Source organism: Molothrus ater, chromosome 13 (genome assembly GCF_012460135.2).
Source record: "Molothrus ater isolate BHLD 08-10-18 breed brown headed cowbird chromosome 13, BPBGC_Mater_1.1, whole genome shotgun sequence".
Taxonomy (NCBI): Eukaryota; Metazoa; Chordata; class Aves; order Passeriformes; family Icteridae; genus Molothrus; species Molothrus ater.
Window position 1 is genome coordinate 19,949,593 of NC_050490.2, and position 8,185 is coordinate 19,957,777.

The following is an 8,185-nucleotide window of genomic DNA, read 5'->3' on the forward strand; positions in this document are numbered from 1 at the left end:
GGAGCCAGAAGTTGTGTGCTGGAACTGAAGGAGCCTCTGTCTAATGAGCCTGTCCCTGGATGTCAGCAGTAATTAATGTGCATCGCCCTGCAGGTTCCCACCTCCTCTTAATAGGCTGAAATTTTATCCTCTGGTTATAATTGCAAATTATGGTTAAAATTTTACATGCCTGGCAGTCAAGAAGCTGGATGCTGCAGCTCATTCCCCTGTGGGTACACGTGGGGATGTTGCTGAGATGGTTCCAGCCCCTCCTTTCACTCCTGGCCCTCTTACACTTGACTCCATCCTCATCACCCTCTTCTCCTCTCATCCCCCTTCTCTTCCCTTTCTCCCTCTCTTTGTCTCCTCCTTTCCTTGCCTCCTTTTCTGTGTCTGAGGGGCAGCATCTGAGCCTAAATAACTTCAACTTATTGACCTCATTTGGCAGGAGGAGACAGCTCAGCTGCTGGTCCAAGCGTTCCCCATGGCCATCAGTGCCCAGCTGAGGGTGAAGGATGCACAAACCCTCACTGAAGGGCTCCCACACTCCCCAAACAGCAGCTGGTGGCAGAACTCCTGCTGCTGCACCCTCTGGAACCAGCCTGCAGTGCTAAACCTGGCCTGGGGCCAGTGGTGAGTGCCTCCACTGTTGCCATGGCGTTATAACCATTCATTATTGTAGGGAAATATTGCACAAAGAGGTGACAGACATTGACTCCAGATCCAGGGCAGGTACATGGGGAGGAGCTCAGGGCTGGTTTTAGTAGCCAGGTGAACCCGTCTCAAGAAGAGGCTCACTCTTCTTTTCCAAACCTTTTCATAAAAAAAAATAAAAATTAAGGACTAAGAGAGAATTTGGCCTTTGTTCCTGTCAATTCTCAGTGCGCAGGAAGCTGAGAGCAAACGTGAGGTGGTGAATGATGGGTGAGGCAGCCTGGAGAGCTGCCCAGGGATGAGCCCAGCTGCTCTGGAGGGCTGATGGGAATGCTGACAGCACTGCTGGCCACTGGATTACGGGCAAGCCCTGGGCCCCACGGGGACATCTCACCCAGCCAGCGCTGGCCCGTGCCAGAGCTCGGGGCTGAGAACAGGGGGTTTATGTAATTTCAGCTGCAGGTAGCTGTGAAAGGCAGAGCAGAGCTGACAGCCGCGCTCCCAGCTCCAGGAAATGCTGGATGTGTCCCAGCAGAGCAGGCTGCGCTCAAACAGGGAGTGTCCCCCCGAGCAGAGGGCTGTGCTTCGGTCATCTCAGCACAGGGAGCAGTTACTGCCTGCAGCATCTGCATCATTCAAAGGTGAACAGCCCTCCTGGAGCCCCCTCCTGGGCCCAAGGCAGCACTCCACATCCCCAGGCCCTGCTCCAGCCCTACCTGGGCAGCACCCACGTCTTGTTCTCCCCACCTCGGACAGAGCTGCTCTGCTCTCAGGGCTCCAGCTGCCTGCGGGTGACGTGTTGTAAAGGATGAGAAATGCATGGATTATGTACAGAATAGATAATGAGCGATATTTTCTATTGAAAGCACAGAATCACAGAATCCTGGAAGGGTTTGGGCTGGAAGGGACCTTAGATCTCATCTCATCCCACCCCCTGCCATGGGCAGGGACACCTTCCACTATCCCAGGTTGCTCCAAGCCCTGTCCAGGAGCTGGAACATTTCAAGGGCTCTGGCAGACACAACTTCTCTGGGCAGCCTGTGCAGCTCTCTTAGTGAAATGTAACCTGCTGGAAAACAAACAGCTAAGAATTCACTTTACATTTGGAAAGCTGCATTTTGAGTTTTTTTAGCTCAAAACTGCAAGTACCAGAGAATCCAAATCGGGAGAATTTGTAGGATTTACAGTATAAATTATTAAAGGGGAAAGAAGAAGACGTTACTCATGAAAAGCGCATTCTTGTCGATCAAAGCTGCAAACAGAGAGTACTTTTATAAAGGCATCTGCCAGCCTTTGATACGCTCTGTGGAAGCCTTGTCAGGTATTTTGAGAGTGGAGCGTGGAGCTGTCGGGCTCCAGAGCCGTTCCCTGTTCCGAGGACAGAGGCAGAGAGGGGGGTGAGCTCAGCCGGGGGTGCCTGGGCAGCCTCAGCCAGCGGCCTCGGGAAAAAGGCAGAAAACGGCAGCCTCAACAAAAGCCCTCCCCGGGTGCAGGAACAAAGTTGCGGCGGGGCCGTGGCTCGGCGGAGCCGCGCTGCCGTCAGTGTGTGCTCATTAGACTGCTCAGCTGGCTCAGCCCTGCTGCTCGCTGAAAGCAGCACCTGCCAGCGCCCGGATCCCATTCTTCAGCAGCGCTCAGCTGGGCAGAGGGGAGCTGCGAGGCAGATGAACAATTTATGCGGAGTGGGATCCGTGACAAAGTGGCAGCTACTTTGGTGAATACAAGCATCTTTGTACAAGTGCCCAGATGGCTGAGGAGCGGGGCCGTGGCTGTGAAAAGCGCCCTTGTTGTTCAGGCTCGGCAGCACGCCCCTGACAACGTGCTGGGCACAGCCCCTGGTCCTGCGGGCTGCAGGATCCAGCCTCCAGCTGAGCCCACACAGGCCAGGGCCTGGCTCTGCTGACATGCTTTCTGCAGGGTAATGTCCTTCCCAGGGCTGCAGCACACTCTGTCCTTTGCCCAAACCGCACCTTTGGGTGTAGGGCCTGTTGGACACTGAGATAGCCAAGCCTAGGCCTCGGTGGTCCCTCCATGGGCACGAGGGTCACAGAGGTGCCCAGCCTGAGCCCCTGCACAGCCAGCCTGGCTGGGGATGGGGCAGCAGGCTGGGAGAGACTCATCTCTCCTCACCCATCATGGGGTCACCCTTGAACCGTCCTGAAGGATCCCAGCCCCACACACCGGAGGGTCAGGGATGGAAGAGCCTGGAGAGCCACTGGCCTGAGGGCAGCTGTCCTTCCTATGGGAGCTGGACAAGCGTGCAGGGAGGCACTGCCCTGCAGGCAGCAGCGGTCTGGAAGGGCTGCTGGCAACAGCTGGGGAAGGTGAGGAGTTTGGCTCTGTAAAGCACCTTCCTGGCTGGGAAGGCAGGGAATGGGCAAAGCTGGGGCAGAGGGAGTGTGGGGGAGTGTGGGGAGAGGCTCAGAGCTGTGGTCCATGGAGGCTGGTGCTCCTGGGGGAGGCTGGGAGCTGCACTGGGAATGCAGTGGGGGGACAAAGGTGATGCTCCAGGCAAAGGGGAGCTGAGCCAGGAAGGTGCACAGGGAACAGGGCCTGTGGTGCAGTGAGAGACAGCTTAACACGGGTTCTCCCTGTGGCCTGTTTGATCTGGGTATTTGTGGGTGTGTGTGGAGCCAGGGTGCTGTGGGGAGCACTGCTGTGGGGCCCTGGGGAGTGTGACACCCAGGCAGGGGCATGGCCAGGGCTGCAGGATTCCCATCCTCACAGGGTGATGCTGATGCTGCCACCAGGTATTTGACTGCCCCAGAGCAGCACCATCTGCATCCCGTCAGCACTGATGGCTCTTGGACTCCATTTTGTCCAAAAGCCAGAGATTTAAAGGTTTCCTTCCATGACAAATGAACACCAAGGGACAAGCTCACGTCCTGGGGGACACATTGGCACTTTGGCTGGCTCTGCTGGAAGGACCACGGCAGCTGCCAACCCTCCAAGGGGATTCCAACCTAGTGATGGAATTGGGCTCTGACAAAAGAGCTGGGCATAGGTTGATCCTTTGGCAGGGACCGCGGGCCAGCTGGGTCACACCCAGTCCCCTGCTGTCCTTGGGGACAGTCCCTGGGGCAGCCCCCGCCCCTCTGACCGGGGCTCTGGGTTGGGGGTGCCCCTGCCACGCTGGGCATCGCCGGCAATGCCCGGTGCCACCGACCTGGGCACCCCGCGCTCCGTCCCGGCCCGCTGGTCCCGCTGCGGGGGCGCCCCTCGGTGGGCGCCAGGCTGCGGCCGGGGGTGCGGACCCCGGTGCCGGTGCCCGCGGTGCCGCCCGCGGTGCCGCCGCTCCCTCCCGCGCGGGGCTCCCGGCGGAGGCGGCGGGGCCGAGCCGCCCGTGCCGCATTGGTTTGCGGCGGAGCCCGTCACGGCCGCCGCGCCGAGATTGGCCCCGCACCGGCGCCGGGCGACCCCCGGGCCCGGCCTCCTCCCGCCCGCCGAGCGCCGCGGCGCGGGCAGGGCACGGGCACGGGCACCGCGCTCCGCTCCGCTCGCTCCGCGCCGCCCGCAGCGGGGGCAGGGCCGGGCCGGGCCGGGCCGAGCCGGGCGGGGGGCGCGCCCACAGCCCCGCCCCGCCCCGCACCGCCCCGCAGCGCGGCGGCAGCGGGATGTGAGCCCGGGCTCGGCAGCGCCCGCCGCCCCGCGCCCCGGGAAGATGCTGAGCAGGTGGATGAGTGGCAGCAGCAGGAACCTGGACCGCGAGTACAACTGCACCGTGCGGCTGCTGGACGACAGCGAGTACACCTGCACCATCCAGGTCAGCCCCCGCGCCGCCGGCACCGCCACCGCGGCCGCGCTGCCCCCGCAGCCGCCGCTACCGCCGGCCCCGGCAGACAAAAGGAGCGGAGCGGCGGGGGCGGCCCGGTGCTGCCCCGCGCCGCCAACAAAGGCGGCCCCCCCGCTCCCGCCGCCCGCCTCCCCCCGGCTCTCGGCGGCCACCGGAGCCGCGGCTGCCGGCGGCGGGGAGAGCCCCGGGGCTGAGCCCCTCCGCCCGCGACCCCCCAGCCGCGGAGGGGTGCGGGCATGGCGCGGAGAGCCGCCCGCCTGCCCCCGGCGCGGTGGTGCCCGCAGCCCCGGAGCGGAGCGGGGCAGGGGCAGCCCGGCACGGCCGCCCCGGGGCCGGGGAGCCGCGGCCGTGCCCCGCCGAGCCGCTCGGGGCGAGCCCTCCGCTGCCGGGCGCGGGGGCTGCGCGCAGCGCGGGGAGGACGTGGGTGCCGAGCGGAGCACGGGGGATGCAGCGGGGCAGGGGGCGCGGGGACCCGCGGGGCCGGGATGCTGCGGGGCAGGGATGCTGCGGGGCAGGGATGCTGCGGGGCAGGGATGCTGCGGGGCGCTGCTGGCGGGGACAGACCCTGCCGGCCCCGCCGCGGCCGGGTGCCCGCTCTGCCTCCCCCGTTAGCGCCCGGCTCGCCGTGATGAGCGCTCGGGTTTTGTAATCGTCCGGAGCGGCGGGGACGGGCGCGCATCCGCCGCCCCCTGCGCCCCCGTGCCGGGAGGGACCGGGACCGGGACCGGCACCCGTGGTCGGGGCCATCGCCCCTCAGCCGGTGTCCCTGTGCTGCCAGGGCTGCGAGGGACATCGCTCAGCGCGCAGATGTCGTGGGATGTGTCGTATTGCTGAAAACTAGGGAAACGCACTCCCGGGCTCCGCTGGAGCGAGTCCGGTACCGGGACCGTGTGACCGGGGGCTGAGAGAAGCGTCCCTGGCTCCGGCTGCTCCTGCGCTTCATTCCTGCTGTCAGCATCATCCTTGCAAGGGAGCTCACGAAAACCTGTGCGGAGCCGCACGCGCGGGGATTGCTGCTGGAGGCGGCTGGCCCCAGCCCAGCCCGTGGGCGATGGAAAATTCGGGGCAGAGTTTTGAGTAAAGGTGACTCAACACGTCAATAGCAACAGCTCCCCCCGCCCAGCCTCGGGGGCCCCCAGCTCTCCCTGGCCTGCGATGCCAAGGAGGGGCGAACATCCTTTCATTTCCAGGCACAAACCTGCTCCCGGTGATAATGCCAAAGGACGGTTACCAAGGGTGCTGCAGGCTATGGGAGGCACCGTCATTTTGGCTTAAAGAGCCTAAAATCGATAAATAGGGTGATCTGTGCAAATACCACTGAAGAATGGTGGTAGTGCTGCCGGTCCCCGATCGCCTCCCCCACCGAGGTTGTAAAGTGTGACCCAGTAAACGGCTCGAACAGCAGCCCAGTTTATTTTGCATAAGCCAAACTAATTCGTCTCTCAGAGGTTGTTTTTAATACTAATTAAACGGGGAACTGTAGTTTGGGAGAGAAAGTGTGGGCAGAGCAGTTCAGAAAAATCTGGATTTCCTGCCCTTAAGACAATTTGACAAGGTGTCGTCATTTTGCATGTCAGTTTTTTTAAAGGAAAATATGACTCGGTCCCATATTCCAGTTGATATTTTACGTGTAGCATAGTAAACAGGGATTCCTGGCATTTAGCATGCGCGACCTGAGGGATGGAGAATTTGCTCCTGCTACCCCGACAAGCAAGGTTACCCCACTTAAATGTTTGCTCTCGCTTGCTTTCATGCTGCCTTATAAGCCAAGTATTTATAGTCCATGCGAAATTAGGGAGAACATAGCAGGAATGTGTAATGTCTCGCAAGTGAGGAACCGTCACCGCGCAGGCTGCGAGCGCTGAATGAGTTTTGAAGGTCATTCCCTCACGAGCGCAGAGATTTCACATCTCGCCCAGATCCACAGTGTCTCCTCACCCCGGCTGGTTCTGCGCCTGTTGGATGTAATTTCTGTCTTTCTATTTTTGCTGGAATCCGGGGAGCCTGGCCGGAGCGGCAGCCGCGGCTCTCGCGCGGTGCCGGATCCGTCTGGCGGCGGGGCCGGGCTGGAACTTTGTGCCTGTGCTTGGTGCTGCTGCTGTGCCCGGTGTCCTCCCTGGCAGCGGGGATGAGGACGGGCTCGCTGCCCTCCCTGGAGCCTGGCCTGCCTGACGGGTCACCTGGCCGCGCTGCTGGGGACGAGGGAGCGGCGCTGGAGGCAGGGCTGATTTTTGAGAAGGTTTATTTACATTTCAGATAATGGCATCGGTTAAATCTGTCATGAAATTAACCTCTGGCTGTGCTTGATGAAGGTGTGTGAGTAGGGGTTTGCTGCTGCCTGATAATACCTGAGCATTCTGCTTCTAAATAAAGCCTTTTTTTATTTGATTTTCCAAGGTTTGCTTTGTTCATATTCCCATGCAGAACGAGCAGCTCATTGTCTGAGCCGGGATGAATCCTTCCTCATTTTTCTCCTGAATTTTCACTCCTGAACAGCCCATCCAAGCAGGCAGAGGAGCCTGGAGGACTCATCCCTGGGGCCCAGATGCTGTTGGAGGGACAGAAATGCCACGAGCACAGGGAGTGGGGTGCAGTGGGTCGGGGCAGTAGGGTTGGCACCTCCATGAACCTTTTGTCATGAGGTTTTTTTGTGAATTTCAGTGTTTGCTGCTTTGGGGAAGCTGCTGTCCCAGCATTTGTCTGGGTTGGTCCATGTCTGCCAGCAGCAGAGCTGGGCCCTCAGCCCTGCCAGCACCTGGGGATTTGCAGCAGCTGCCTGAACAGGAAGATGTTGGGCTCTTGGCTAGGAAAAGCTGACGTTTGACAGTGCCACAGGCCCACAAGGCCCCTCCTCAGGCAATGGAGGTGGTGGTTTGTGCTTGGGGTCCATCAGATGTGGGAAGGCAGCTGCCCATCCCTGCCCCATCCCCTGGCATGTCCTGGCTGCCCCCTGTGGGCATGGGGACCCTGGCCACGGGTGTCACTGTCCCCAGAGGTGTCCCCGGGGAGAGGGGGCTCCCAGAGAGGGGCAGCCATTCCTGAAGGCGTTTGGCTCGTCTCCGTGGTGAGGGGCTGGTGTGGCTGAGTGTTTAACGGGAGTTTCGCCCCTCGTGCTCCTGCTGGCCAGGCTCCTCGGCATGAAAAGAGCCCTGAAACACCCAGCAAGGCTGTGGTTTGCTGTCAGTGAGTTGCTTGTCTGAGGAAATGTTTTAAATTCTTCACTGTGGTGTCAGTGGTGGCATAAAAGGCTCGAAATAATTAATGATTTGCCGTTGCTCGATGCATCAAGCGTTTTCCTGAAAAGACAGTGGTGTTTTGTTTCAAACCCCAGTAGAACGACAGGAACGTGGAGATGTGAGAAAATAAATATATGGTTTCTTAGATGCAGAATGTAAGAATTTTCTTGCCTGAGATTGGGAAGAAATGAAAGCGAGCTCCTGGCTGCACTCCGGGACAAACCCCCTGCTTGCCACTTGGAGCACGGAGTTCTTTAGGAGCCCTGACAGCATCATTAATATCAGGCAGCAGCACAAAGGGGAGCTGGGGGTTTGTGGCAGTGAAGGTTATTTGTTCATTATCTTTTTATCTTCGGAGAGTTTCCAATTGCCGTTCCCGGGAAGTAGGTTAGGAGACCGCAGCTTCCGCGGGGGCGGCTCCGCCCGGAGCCCCGAGCACGGGGACGCGCAGGGGGACAGGGCCACCCCCGGCAGCGCCAGCAGCCAGGGGCTCTGCGCCCGGCTGAGTGTCCGTCTGTCTGTC

General features: G+C 60.7%; 1 long non-coding RNA gene across 1 annotated transcript; it reads left to right on the forward strand.

Moving 5' to 3' along the window:
- Positions 1–4,245: 4,245 nt before the first annotated feature.
- On the forward strand, positions 4,246–6,814 carry LOC118690759 (uncharacterized). Its single transcript, XR_004980897.1, has 2 exons — positions 4,246–4,396; positions 5,205–6,814. It is a non-coding gene; the product is annotated as an uncharacterized LOC118690759 (long non-coding RNA).
- Positions 6,815–8,185: the final 1,371 nt, after the last annotated feature.